The sequence below is a fragment of the Rhincodon typus genome, chromosome 19 (assembly GCF_021869965.1).
Source record: "Rhincodon typus isolate 14 chromosome 19, sRhiTyp1.1, whole genome shotgun sequence".
Lineage (NCBI taxonomy): Eukaryota > Metazoa > Chordata > Chondrichthyes > Orectolobiformes > Rhincodontidae > Rhincodon > Rhincodon typus.
Window position 1 is genome coordinate 17,180,245 of NC_063350.1, and position 13,406 is coordinate 17,193,650.

Genomic DNA, 13,406 nt, shown 5'->3' on the forward strand with positions numbered 1-13,406 from the left:
GACCTTGATAGGCTTTTTAATGAGTTTATGAAAGGAACAATTGAGTTAGAAGCAATCTAGAATAAGGTATCCTACGCTCACAGCTCTCTGCTTTACAGCTGGTATTAAGGAAAAATAAAGAACTGTAGGAGTTGGTAAATATGCTGCAAGGGGAAGGTAATAGTGTCAGGAAAGTACTACCATCCTTTACAATGCAATGTGTTAACAAGGAGAAAACTGCTATTAAACTAAACATGAACTGGATATTGATTTACTGACAGAAAATATTAAAATCAGTGAGAAGTTAGAACACGAAATAGACCTCTCTCCATGTCTAGCTAAAATCAAGCAGTATTGGGCCCACCAACACTGTAAAAAGACAGCAGCTGTGTCTAATATCTCAAAAAGTAAGACAGGTACACTTCGGTTGTGTTGGGATATAGTTGAGAGCTCATTCCCCCAGTGCTCTGCCTCTCTGATGTAGTGAGGCAAAAAAAGTGGACAATGTCCCCAGGGACAGGGCAAGGATTGATCCAGAAGTGGGTGACAAAGAATCCTTCAGTATATTTACAGGACATGATCCTTTCCCTCCGGGAATATAAGACAGAAAAGAGGGCAAGGAATGTGGAAATGGAATTTGGTCACTTGATACAAAATCCTTATCCTGAGCCCTTGAAGAACTGCACTTAACAAAATGAGAAGAGCTCTTACATTCAGGTGCACTCAGTGTTGAAACAAAGTGTGATCCAAATGCATCACAAAGTTAAAAAGAATTGGCTTACGGAAAAGTGTTTAAAAAGTGACTTTCTGTGTCGTAATGGTGTAAATTCTAATCTTAAATTTTAATTTGAAACAAAGCATTGCGTTAGAAAAGTTGCATTTGTCCCCAAAACATGTGACAAGCTGAGGTTTAGCAGTGAGGGAGAAATCCAACAACTTAACATAAGGAAAGAGGGAAGAAACAAAACCGGGAGACCAACGGGACAATAAAGCTAGAGGAAACGGTTGTCTACCATTAGAGTTGGGGATCTAGCTATCAACTAAACCAGAACAATGAAATACAGCAGAGATATTTATCAGTTTGGAAGCCTACTTTCTGCTTCCAATATACTGAGATAACTATAATAAAAGATCACTTCTTTGTCCCCATATCCAAGTATAGCACTGCAGAATTGAGAATATATATCCCTAGGCAGAATGAGGTCCTTAAAGTAATCTCCCAGTTGGCTCATCTAATTCCCTACTCATCCCAAATATGACATCTATCCTAGAGGACCATTAACTTAGAAAAACATCTGGCACTGCTGATTCACAGGACCAGGGACCCGGGTTCAATTCCACTCTTGAGCGACTGTCTGTGTGGAGTTTGCCAATTCTCCCTGTGTCTGCGTGGGTTTCCTCCGGGTGGTCTGGTTTCCCCCCACAGTCCAAAGATGTGCAGGCTAGGTGGATTGGCCATGCTAAATTGCCTGTAGTGTCCAGGGATGTTTGGGTTAGACATGGGGAAATGCAGGGGCAGGGGAATGAGGCAGGGTGGGATGCTTTTCGGAGGGGCGGTGTGGACTTGTTGGGCCAAACGGCCTGTTTCCACACTGTAGGGATTCTATTTAAAAAATGGTCCAGTGAAACACTGAAAAACAACAGGAAATTCAAAAACTAGGGGAATGTATCTGATATAACTTGGTAGACAACATCAGTTAAATTGAGAATGTAACTGTTTAGTAGCCTACAAAAGTATGAAGTTGATAGTTATAATAGATTTGGTATGTTATCCATGATATATATTCAAGAAGTTAGAAAGCTAAACTTAAACCTTAGAAGTGGGTAAGTTAGTTATGAAATAGTTGCAAGGAGTCATTAAGGATATTTTCTTTTCCAAGGGGTCTGTTTGAAATTAGTTTCTTCTTAAAGTTAATATTTTTCACATGAGAGTTCATGTTCCTTTCTCAAACAGAAACAATTTCTAATAAACAAGCATAAAAGGAAGGGAACAATAAAGTCCACTGAAGCTACTATGTTCCGTGAGCAGACACCAAAGAAATATCTGTTACCCAGTTATCAAAACTGTTTATGAAAATATTTTTGTTCCTAGAAAATAAACCTTTCAATGAAGATTGACAATAGTTATTTTGAGATTGTGGGTAGTTATCTTGTGTCCATTAGTGAGAATGATTCAAGTGGGTGATTGACATAGCATAAACTATCAGCCCCTAGAAACTGGGTACAAAAACAACTCCTTGATATGTGCCAGTCTTCCTTAAATAGCTGATCCCCTCAGGTGGAAGATGCATGGGAAAGGAGGAAGAAGATCCATGGAGCTCTTCAGCTGAAAGACAAGGATGCTGCCTCCACTGCTTTAATCTGTTTTGGATTTTATACTTTTCTGCCTAATTAACTGATGGATCACATCTAAACTTTTACCTCTAAACAAACTTAATAAGTTATCTGAAAATTCCTTATGAGTGGTCTACTTTTGGTAACTGTGATCATGAACCCTCAAAATCTAATTGGACCTTGCTGGCAGACTAACTTTCTTGCTATGGATTTGGAGGATCTTGCAAAGGCATTGCTAGCAGTACTTCTTCAATGTTTTGAAGAGCCTGATCCAGCTTGTCCAAGTATTCAAACCTAATAGCAGCACAGTGATCATTACTTCTTGGTAAACCATGACTTTAGTCTCAGGTTTGAGATCATGGTCCACAAATATTCTTTTCCTCAGATGGCTGAAGGTTAAGCTGGTACATTGGAAGCAATGATAATTTTCATTGTTTAGTCCACCTTCATTGACAGGAGGTGCCCAAAGTTTACATTTTCCAGATCTCTCTCTTCCAGGATTTATCTAAATTGATGGAGGGCAGTGTTGCACTGTTGGAAGAGGACCATAGTTTTCCAGGAGTTTAATGAAATATCCATTTTCTCATATTCTTTGCAGAAGGAATGGACAATGATCTGGAGCTCTGTTTCAGAGTGCACACACTGTGATAAATGTGTCTAATTTGTTATCATTTTTGAGTTTTGAATGTTAAAATAAATACAAATGTATGTGGGTCAGTTTTGTAAACTAATTTTTTTTTAGAAGGTCAAAACGTTATTTGGGCAGTGACCTAAATATGTCATTTTGAACAGGGCATATGTTATATGCTTAGCAGTGCTCTGTTGTGTTAATGAATAAAATGTTTAAACTGTTGGGTTAATGGCAGATTAAGTAAACACATTAAGGCAAATTGTTTAGCTTTTACTTCAAGACAGAGTTCAAGTCTTCATTTCAGGAGAATTCAGATTTCAGTTCAGAAGGTAGAACTGTTCCTCCTTGCAGGAGAATCAAGTTCTTTAAGGGAACTAGTCACCTCAGCTGAAATGGTTTCCTGTCTGTGGAATTTCCTAACCAGGAATGCTTGTTTAGATGACTTCAAGTCGTTAGAACTGAGAAAGTTTAGGTCATCAGAATGGTTCATGCCAGCAGATATGGAAAGAAGCCTTAAAATTGCCTTTGCAATCTAAAGAAAAGAAACTGAGGTAGTTCAGTCAAGATTTAAAAAGCTGGGTTAATAATTATATTTCTCTAGAATTGAGTATCTGTAAAAGGATAGTGTTGAGAAATAGGTTGAAACTTCGTTTTGATATTTGCAGTAGGATTTTTCTAACTGTCTTCTAGTTTGTGTCTTTATACCTTCTTTTGTGAAATTAACTTATGTTTTATTGTTAACGAACATCTGCAGCCTCATGTAAGTAAGTTTCACTGGCTAATGACCACAGTAATGAACTGCAAAATTTAAATATGTGATCAATAAAGTCAGATTTCATTCTGACATATGACTAACAGAGTATCACCATCAGCTGAGATCATGACAGCACACAAAAGCATTGCCAACATTCTGGATCTCAATAACTGAGCTTGAAGTTGCATTTGTTTTGCATTGAAGGCATGTAGGTTGAACATTGCATCAGTTTGCTTCGCATTTTTAGCTGCAGGAGCTGCATCCAACCTCCAGCAGACTACCTACACTCATCAAAATTATTTATGGAAAGTTATTGTTAACAGCATCTAAAATGGTAAGCTGAGTTACACAATTCATCAGAATAGCAGAAAGCTCTCATGACTGATATCAAAGCTCTGCCCTGGTCAGTTTCAACTTCCTTGGAAAGACATTGCAATAAACAAAGAAGGAGAGTTGTTAAATACCTCATAGATGACCATTGTTCTATCCTTTGGAAAGTGCAGTCTTTCAGTGAACTGATCATAAATATACAAAATAAAGATCACAAATTTTCTGTGGAGATATATATGCCCAAATATCCTTAAGATTGAATACTTATACCGCCCATCTGAAATTTCTAGGTCTGCCATTTTTAAAACAGAATGGATTGTCCAATGTGGCAACTAATTTAATCTACATTTATTGCTATTTCTCTTTAAATGTAGTTTCATACTCTTCTCTGGAAAATGTGAACCATATCACATTTTGATCAATAGATTGTCTCATTGAGCTATTCCTAACCCTCTGCCTATGTTGGTATTTCAAAAAGTTCCTGTTCATTAAACTAATTCATGTCAATTTTGATAAGGAGCAAACTGTATGAAAGGAAGTGTAATTGATTATCTTAAATAGTCTTCTTTTCACTTTGATTAAGTTTATAAATTCTCAAAGGGATGGCACTTGAACATTTCCTCTAAACATTAGGTAAATAGTTATTATTATTCCAATACATGTTATTTGTTTCTACATTTCCACTAAAATTAGTAAAGTCTAAAACTCAGCCCCTGAGAACTTGAACAGAATATTTCTAGCACTTAACCTTCAATAACAAAAAAGCAACTATGTATTTATTGGTTTTGTAACACTCATGGACAACAGGAAGAAGCATTCAAGGAAATCTTGCGCCAATGCCCTTTTGTACAACGACACTATTATTGGACAACTTCCTGGCAGTTGTAAATAACCATTCCATGGGGAGCATTTGAGAGGAAAACTGAATGAAATATAGTTTGTCTCAACAGGATCTTCATAACTTTAAAATAAAAAATGTAATGTCAGACAAAAATACCACTGCTGTGTGTTGTTTACTGTAAAAATTAAAATTAATCTCCATTTGCTTTTTTTTACCAGGGTGTCTGGTTCAAATTCAATACTTCCTTTAGCGAATCACTGTGATTTGAGCTTAATGAACAAACTTTTCAGGTACATTTCTCTGAAGAATCAGAATGACAGATAGTATTACTGCTTACCAGCACAATACATTGAGTAAGTAACCAAATAAATTAGTAGTGAGCTGGAAATAAATCTAGAGAAATGGACGTTGGAGAATATATGGTGCAACTTATCATTAAATGATCTTATTGGGAATCCAAATTGGAGGTTTGTGAATGGGAAATGTATTACTTGAATACATGAATCAGTATCTTAACAAATTACATCTCCTTTACGGTTAAGAAAACAGCATTAGCTTAATGTGATTTGATGGGGATGATTGATTACTGTTATGATACAAGTTGATTTTACTTAAGGAGAAGGCAGATCCCAGACTAATATCTGATTGATAGTTTTTTTTTTAATTTCATGTGGTGGTCTTACAGTGAAACATAAGCATGCAATACTGCAGATTTGGTTTTAAGAGGAGACAGAAGTTGGTTACGAAATGTAAATAAACACAAAATAAAGCAAACCAATTTATTTACATATAATACAATTTGAAAGATTTCAAAACACATGGCAAAATAAAATCCTGTGTATTTGCCAAGCCACCAGTTTATAGTCCTCCCTTTTCTATCACATATATAGATTTGATTTAACCATTTCCTTCAATTCCCAGTTGTGAGAGCTGATAATCTTTAACTTGGTTATTCACACAAATAAGCTTAAACTCTGTTCTGAAGAAGGGCCACTGGACTTGAAACATTAACTCTGCTTTCTCTCCACAGATACTGCTAGACTTGCTGAGTTTCTCCAGCAATTTCTGTTCTTGTTTCAAATCTTCAGCATCTAGAAGTCTTTGTTGTATTTATGTGCTTAAATTTTCTTAGCTTCAAATAACCCCTTCAGGTTTCTAGCCAAGCACTTCTGGTTTGGAATTTTCAAAGTAAAACCGTTATAATTATGTAAACTATTTTCTAACACTTCTGAACTAACTCCTTTTTCCAGGAGAAACTGTTCTTACATCTGATCCCAGTTGGGTCATCTACAAATTGCCCATAAGCTTTCTATTCTATGTGTAAATTATCAAATCTTGATTCTTCTAAACCAAAAGCAAACTGGTTCCTTCAATGTTTGCTCTCTCCAACCATAAATCTGTCATAGTACAAATAAATACACATTATCACTCCAAGAGGGCTCCTGTCAGCTGCTGTTGGACACATACTGGCTTAAAATTGTGGCTCCAGAAAGGTAGATAAGTTAATTACCTTTCATATATATAGACAAAAAAACCCATGCCACTAGTTTAAATTCCAGTCCTTAAAATAGATATTATTATATATCTCACACACTTTACATCACTTTGCAAAATCACTATATAGTCTTGACTTACAATTGTGCAGTTATCTTGGTGACTGCAGTGTTGCAAGGACATGGGTATGTCTTGTTTTACCAGATACTCCATTGCTGAAGAAAAGCACAAATCTGCAAAAACAGAAACACAGCACACACAAAATGTAGCAAGTCACTCAATTCACTCTAGCAATTAATGCTAGAAATGGTGATCTAGTGTAAGAATTCAAGCAGGACCTAGTGGAAAACAAACAACCATTGAAACAGCAAGATCTAGGCAGCAAGAAAATAAAAATAAAAATGTAATTGAAGAGGCTGGACAATTATTGGAGAGTTATTATTCATGATATTAAAGGCACTATATAAATGTAAGTTGTTGCTGTTGTTCTTGTTTATCAGCTTTGCTAATTATAGTATTACCTACTAAGTGGGGCTGGCCAACATCCTTTTCCCAACCCCAGTGAGGAGACAAGACTTAGATTGTCTCACCCTGGCTATCTGATTAATGAAGGTCATGTTGAAGGTACTGTAGGCTAGAAGAGACGTCTTGTCCCTCAAGGGTGGGAGGAGCAGACAGACCCACACAAGCTGTCTTTCGCTGAGATGACTGAGTCTGCATCTGCGTAGGTCCTCTTAGCATAGACTTTGATTCCAAAATACTGAGGACATCTACTATAGGCATCTCATGTGCTAGAGCAAGGGGGCTGAACTGCTTGCCTCTAGCTCTGCTGATAACAGAGGAGTAGGATTATGTAGAACTAATAAAAACCAGGAAAGGAAAAGCACCACCTATAAGTTTCCCTCCAAACCACACACCATTCTGACTTGGTGCTATTTCTCCATTCCGTTGCTCAGTCAAAATCCTAACAGCATGGTTGGTGCATCCAACCCCATGGCCTGTACCACTTCAAGACGGCAGCTCACCATCATCTTCTCATAGGCATTTAGAGATAGCCAACAACTGCTGGTGGAGCCAGTGATGACCACATCCCACAAATGGAGATAAAGATATTTTATTTTCACTCGGAGATTCACTTGGGCCCTGATTCAGGTGTTCCTGTTTAATGTTCTTTATTTGATTGAAGAAAAGAGCTAGTGTAAAACCTTCATTGTTATTGCTTCTGCTTCATTGCATTCTCCATTTTCATTGGTCAGTGAACAGTGGAGATGAAAGAAGTGCTGGTTGATGAGGTGACTGTAGATTCAAGGTTGCAGAGTGGGTGATGGTGCAGTTTGCACAGAGGTCTTTATGAAAAGCATGGAATACTGCAAAGACAATTTTTAAATGAGACATGCTTGAATGACTGCTTCCCTGGCAACCAGTTCAACGTCTGCAACAAAAAGAGAGATTGCTAGAAAAACTCAGCAGGGTGGACAGCATCAGTGGAGAGAAATCAGAGTCAACCTTTTGGGTCAATGGCCCTTCCTCAGAAACACAACTGGCTGCTTCTCAGCCTTCTCCTCCTCTTCCATTCCTCACTTACTTTCTCACAGCAGTCTGGGCGCGCTCCTCCTTCTCTTGAGCCAGCTCTAGTCCTCTCCACAGACATGTCAACCAGGATGCCCTTGGTCTATAGACTCTATTCTGGGGCATCACCCCCTTTGTGGTGCAGCCCAGTGTTTATTCTCTCAGTTCCATGGATTTGCTTGTGGCTGTGAAGGAGGCATCTACTGCTGTTACTGAAGTTGATGTGGCTGCTGCACAGGACTACACTCCAGTTCTCCCTCAGGGTCTCAGGCAAGAAGTCAAGACTGACCTTAGTGGACACCAAGGCATTTCACAATTACTAGACAGAGCTGCTGTTCCCAAAGAAATCCGTGAATTCAACCTGAAAGCATTACATTCAACAACTTGAGTCTTTCATGGTAGCTGACTACAGTCTTGCCAGTTTCTTCCATTATACAGTTGCTAGGTCAGTTTCAGTGAGCAATGATTTCCTGATATTCACTAACCTCTTCCAACTGGGTTGAAACAGAATGGGACTCACTGGCAAAGTCAGAATACAGGGTTAAATAAGTTCGTAATTTTCTTTTCAATTTGATTTAATTGGTTTCCCAGCAGATCCAAGGAAGCTTCCTGGTTATCAAGGAACCCATGCCAGGGAAAGGCAGAAAAGGATAGAATAATGTCTAAGTACCACTTTGACATCACTTTAGCGGATTTAAATCATTAGATGTGTCCAAACCTTCATCTCATTGCCTGGGAAAATTGCATTCTTCCACCCAATCAAATTCTATTAGCATCAGATTTGCTAGTAATTTTTTTTGCAATTTAAATGTGAGTTATTGAAAATACAAGCTTTTAAAAAAAACTCTTTCAAATATAAGGGGTCTAAGATAGACACAAATCCTGCTGGATGTATTGTTATACTTTCTTTTCTTGCAGTAATCAAAGGATGAATCCCATACATTGAGCAAAGAGTTGAACATAAGAAATAGGGCAGGAGTAGTCCATTCAGCCCTCAAATCAACCACATTATTCTATAATATCATGGCTGATCTGCCCCAAGCTTCAACTCTTCTTTCATGCCAGCTCCTTGTAGCCCTGAACTCATCGATATTTCAAAAATCTGTCTACCTTTGAATACTTGGTGGTCTAGCCTCCATAACGTTGTGGGGTAGTGAATTCCAATCATTCCTTCGCATCTCAGTTTTAAATGAATATCCATTTATTCTGTGACTATGAGAACCCTCACTCGCGGAAACATCTCCTCAGCATTTATCCCGTGAATGCCCCTCAGAATTGTTTTAGTCATGGAGTCATACACCATGGAAACAGGCCCTTTTGGCCCAACTCATTCCTGCTGACCATGTTTTCTATACTGAATTAGTCCCATTTGCCTGCATCTGGCTCATATCTGCCTAAACCTTTCTGATTCATGTACCTGTTCAAACATCTTTTAAATGTTGTAATTATACCCACCTCTGCCATTTCCTCTAGCAGCTTGTTCCATATACACATAACCTTTTGCGTGAAAAAGCTGCCCCTTCGATCCCTTTAAAATCTTTCCCCTCTCACCTTAAACTTATGCCCTATAGTTTTGGACTTCCCTACCTGGGGAAAAGACCCTGGCTATTCACCTTATCTATGCCCTTCATGACATTATAAACCTCAAGGTCACCTCCCAGCCTCCTACACTCCAGTGAAAAGTCCCAGCCTATCCAGTCTCTCTTTATAACTCAAACCTTCCAATCTCAATAACATCCTTGTAAATCTTTTTGCACCCTTCCAGTTTAATTATGTCCTCTGATAGGGTGACCAGAATTGTATGCAGTACTCCAAATGAGGCCTTGTCAATGTCTTGTACAATTGGAACATGATGTCCCAATGCCTGTACTCAATGCTCTGACTAATGAAAGCAAGTGTGCCAAGCACCTTCTTCACCATCCTACCTTCAGAAATCCTCATTCTTCTAAGCTCTAATAAATAATAGCCAAAATGACTTTGCCATTCTTAATAAGTCAACCCATTGAAATGTTAACACGTCTTCCTTATATTTAAACTCCAATTTCCAAACAATAAAGGCCAAAATTCCATAACTTGCTGCATCTGCATTCTAACATTTAATGGTTCATGCAAAGTAACACCTAGATCTCTCTGTGTTGTACTTTTCTTGGAATCACTCGCAGCATTCAAGAAATAGTGTGCCTTTTGATTCTTCCTACCAAAGTGCATGATCTCTGACTTTCTTACGTTTCCTACATCATCCGATTTTTGTCTACTCATTTAACCTATTATACCAACTTGCAGATTGCCCTCATCCTAAACGGCCTCCCACCTATTTTTGTATCAGTAGCAAAATCTGGACACATTGCACTCAGCCCCTTGCTCCTAGTCATTAATATATACCATATAATTTGGGCACCAGGAATGATCCTTGTGACACTCCAATCATTGCATCTTTTCAGTCTGAAATAAGTCCTATTAATCCTGACTCTGTCTTATGTATATTAACCAATCCTCGATCCATGCTGTTCGGTTATTACTAATAGTGAGCATGCCTATCTTGAGTAATAACCTTTTATGTGGCACATTATCAAATGCCTTTTGGAAATCCAAATACACTACTAATACCAGTTCCCCTTTATCAAATCTACTTGTCACATCCTCGAAGGGTTGCTGCAAATTTATCAGACATTATTTCCCTTTAATTGAACCATGTTGACTCTGTTTGATTATGTTTTCTTTAAGTGTCCTGTTATTTGTTTCTTCATAATGGACTCTAGCATATTCCCAGCAAGAGATGCTAGGTTAACTGGCCTATAGTTTTCTGATTTTTGTCTCCCTGCCTTCTTGAACCGGGGAATCACATTGGTCATTTTCCAATCTGCTGGAACCCTTTTAGAATCCAGTGAGTTTTCACCATTTTGACCAATACCTCCAATCCAAATGGTTTGACGACCTCATAGGAAAGGTAGCAGCACAACGTAGGGAAACCAGAGGCCAGTTTAACCTTGGCTGCAGGGATCCTAGGAAGTGATAGTAAGACATACAATGTACAGATGATTGTTGATTAAAGAAGAGGGAGACAAATTTAGGGAAGGCTAATCATTGTTCAAGCCTTTTCAAATGAGGAAAGAACAGCTTTGGTGAATTGTAAGTTAGAAATAGTATTTGATGAGACTTTACCCTGAAATGATGCCAAAATGTTAGGGGAAAAATGATTAAAAAGAGAAAGTTTCTGTCACGAGAAATTGTTGAGTGGGAGATTACTACTAGTGTAGCTTGGAATTCATCCAAGCTTCATTGTTCATCCAGCTTGACAATGGATTTAAATAAGTGCTTCACCAACTTTTACTTGGTTTAGCTTAATTTCAATGCTCAAGGTTTCTTATGACTTAAGAGTGAAAATTTGATAGCGGGACTGCAGCTGTTGCATCAGGGGATGGGGTGTCTTCAGCTGCTCAACTAGGGGTGGGGGAGAAATGGAGAGAGAGAGTGGGTGGAGGGCTGGAGGGGAATGTTTAGCGATTTGGTGATTGGGGATGGGAATGTCCAGATATACATTTTACTTGCACTAGTCCTTCCCTTCGGAATTCAGGCAAGAAAGTAAATTGCGAATATAATTGTAGAACAGAGAATAGACTGTAGCAGCAAATCCAGTGGTCTGGTTTAAATTGGTGAGCAAATTTGGTGAGCATTTAATTTTAAATATCTTTCATTCCCTGCATCATTGTTCCTCCTTGTAATTGATAATATTTAGAGGAGTGGTACAATATACATAATAGTCGTTCAGATAGGGTATAAAGATTTCGCTTCCAAACAATTCATCCACACAACTCTTCAAGCCTTTACCTGCCCCACATGAGGTTGCAGATCACACGTTGAGCTTACAAACCTTTTCAGAACCCATTGATTCTGAGGGATTGCCCAAGGATTGAGATAGGATTTACCAACTCGGTAATTTGAGAATTTAGTTACTATACCATATAAAATTGAGTTCAATAACATATATCTACATTTTAAACTTAAACCTTCCAAATCCAGTTTCAGGGAAAAGCTGTCCATGAAAAGCTAACACGGTCAGAAGTTTATTTGTAACGCTTTTGGTGTTTATTTTTTACATGATTGGCTACTAATTGCACTTTTGGCCAAAGGAATGAATAGGTGTCAGTTTTAACAAATTAGTATTTGTTATAGTATAAAATCTTCAGACCTTACCTGAGATAAGTTTGGAAGCAAATAACTATATTTTCTAGGCCTGCTGATCACTCAATAATAAGGAGCAGGAAATTAACACAGATCCAGATAACGAAAACACCAGCAATAAGAAAGGACTGAGGTGGGAATGTCTTATTTAATTCATCCATGAGTGCAGTTTGAGCCTTGCATCTAAGGAAGGAGGTGTTAGTTTTGGAGGGAGCCTAGAGAAGTTTCTCAAGAATGATCCTTGTACGAGAAACAGTTGAGGACTCTGAGTTTCAACGGAAGGAACGACCCTTTCAAAATGAAATAGGATGAGTTTCTTCAGCCAAAGAATGGTGAATCTGTGGAACTCATTGACACAGAAGGTTGAGGAGGCCAAGTCATTAAGTGTAATTTAAGACAGAGATAAATAGGTTCTTGATTAGTAAGGTGATCAAGAGTTACAGGCAGAAGGCAATAGAATGGGGTTTAGAAGCATACCTGCCATGATCAAATGATGGAGCAAGCTCGATAGGCCAAATGGCCTAATTCTGCTCCTATATCTTATGGTCTTATGAAGACCCACTGGGTTGTTCTAATGTCATCACCCCCAAAGAAATCAAAAAAAAGTACCCACTTTTAGAATGGCCAAAAATGTTATAAAGTTGTACAAAAGAAAGGGGACTTAATAATTGAAATCACTCTATTAAACCAGTGTTGACCATGCACTTGGGCCCACTGCAGTGCCTATCAGTTGTTGAAGGCCTCAAGCATATAGTGTGCTCCTTGACTACGGATAACTGAGATATAGATCAAATCTTGGGACACAACCAGAGTAATCAGCCTCATGAATGGGGGGTAGGTGATGGCCCAGTGTTATTATCACTGGACTGTTAATCCAGAGACCAAAAAATACATTCTGGGGACCTGGGTTCAAATCCCACCACAGCAGATGGTGGAATTTGAATTCAATAAATATCTGGAATTAAGAATCTAATGATATCCGTGAATCCATTGCCAATTATTGGAAAACCCATCTGGTTCAATAATGTCCCTTTAGGAAAGGAAACTGCCATCCTTACCTGGTCTGGCCTACATGTGGCTCCAGACCCACAGCGATGTGGTTGACTCTTAACTGTCCTCTGGCAATTAGGGATGGGAAATAAACACTGCCTAGCCAGCGACGCCCTCATCCCATGAATGAATAAAGGGATTGGTTCTAGCCTAGAACCCATTGACCAGGCCAAGGAGAAAGCCCACAAGTTCCTTGGTGGGGGTGGTCTGGGTGTTTTTATTTCACAATGTATTTAATTGAT